This window comes from Petaurus breviceps, unplaced genomic scaffold (assembly GCF_028583685.1).
Source record: "Petaurus breviceps papuanus isolate PSGF00001 unplaced genomic scaffold, PetGlider_PUasm1.0 90686, whole genome shotgun sequence".
Lineage (NCBI taxonomy): Eukaryota > Metazoa > Chordata > Mammalia > Diprotodontia > Petauridae > Petaurus > Petaurus breviceps.
The window spans coordinates 9,102,488-9,104,240 of NW_027187309.1; the positions used below are offsets into that span (position 1 = coordinate 9,102,488).

The window sequence follows — 1,753 nt, forward strand, 5'->3', positions numbered from 1 at the left end:
TAATAAATATTTCTCATTCTAAGCAAAAATTTTATTGGTTTGCTCACTGAATTTCATTTCACCAATCATCCAAGTATTAGGTCTGTTCCAAAGGGGAGAGCACTGACCATTGAGGATACAAGGAGGATTTACTGTAGCATGCATCATTTATATGTGGGTATTGAAGGGAGCTAAGAGTTCTCTGTTATGGGAACAAGTTTCCAGATATAGAAAGCTATCATCAATTAGCAAAAATTGTATGACCTCCCTATCTACAGTGACGTTTTCCTTACTTTAGACTCTGTGATATACATTACAGTAAAAAAGGCCTTTAGGAAGCACGTGTCTCCATGTTCTTTACCTCACTTAATATGGATGATCAAAGTATTGTTGAAGAAAAGTTTATCTGCATTTAAGATAGAAATTTCAATAAAATATGTATATAGGATATATTTTATTGGAGAAAAGCCTTTAGAATGAATTTTGTTATTTTGATTCAAATTTTAATAAGTACCAGTAATAATAATAATAACTTACTTTTCTGTATTGTTTCAAAGAGTTTTATATACATTTTGTCACTTGATTTTCACAAATAATCAATTGAGGTAGGTTCTATTATTATCCCCAATTTACAAATTAGAATATATATAGTAAGGTCATTAGACCCTCTTTCATTCTTATCAAGGGGTATGCTAATATCATTCTTTCTTTTATGCCACTACAATGCTTTATTTTCTCTGACCTTTTATTGCAATTTATAGTTTTCTTCAATTACATTTTTAAAGTAATTAATTTGGAAAAACTACCTAAAGGGCCAATGAAAAAGATATGGTTAAGAATCCCAGTGTTAGGGACAGCTAGGTGGCACAGTGAATAGAGAACCTTGGGCAAGTTACTTAACCACAGTTGCCTTGCAAAAAAGAAAAAAAAGAATCCCAGTGTTAGATAAAAATATGATTTGTCCTAAATACTTTAGAAGGAGGGGTGTGTGTGTGTGTGTGTGTGTGTGTGTGTGTGTGTGTGTGTGTGTGTGTGTGTGTGTGTGTAATTATTAGTAAGCAGTGATTGCCAAAAATCCCTTTTGGGCACTTTTCCCTAAATGGGAAGTAAGACTAGTCTTGGTGTACAAACTAAAGTGGATGATCAATAAATCTTGATACCAACTGTGCAATTGAGAATAGTATGAGAGAAAATTATGTTGACTTATCAATTTTTATGAATGTCCCCAAAACATTTTTAAATGAAATCCATGGTTTTTTATCTTAGGTAAAATTAATCAGTCACCATTGCTATCAGGATTGTTTGTTGATGCTAATTTCTCAACTGCTTCCCCTACCCCTTTCAAATATACAAAAAGAAATCTTTTCAGAGAGAGAGTTGAGAATGGTGACTAAAAAGAAGAAACTACAATAGTAGAGAGAAACATGATGAACATAGAGCAAATAGAAGCAAGGAAGTACCCTAGACCCAGCTGGTCTTAATAATATTCCAAGGCAGGGGTAGGGGTCAGAGGACAGAGTAAGTATTTCTTCTTTTCATTTTGATGTTCAATCATATAAGCCTTGAAAGATACATAAATAGTACCAACACTTCCATTTTCAAGTCAATCAAGCACCAATTTCTGCATCAATAAGACTTTTTCTATTGCCACAAATTTTAGTGCCTTCTCTTCCTTTTCCAATTATATTCTATTTATTTTGTATATAATTATATGTATACCTCCTTTATGTATCCACTTCCTAGCATAGTGCCTAGTTTTATAGAAGATACTTAA

The 1,753-nt window shown here is 32.5% G+C and overlaps 1 non-coding gene across 1 annotated transcript; it reads right to left on the minus strand.

Annotated features, from left to right (window-relative positions):
* Positions 1-567: 567 nt before the first annotated feature.
* Positions 568-701, minus strand: LOC138144139 (U6atac minor spliceosomal RNA). The gene has a single exon (XR_011163866.1). It is a non-coding gene; the product is annotated as a U6atac minor spliceosomal RNA (small nuclear RNA).
* Between the last annotated feature and the right edge of the window lie 1,052 nt (positions 702-1,753).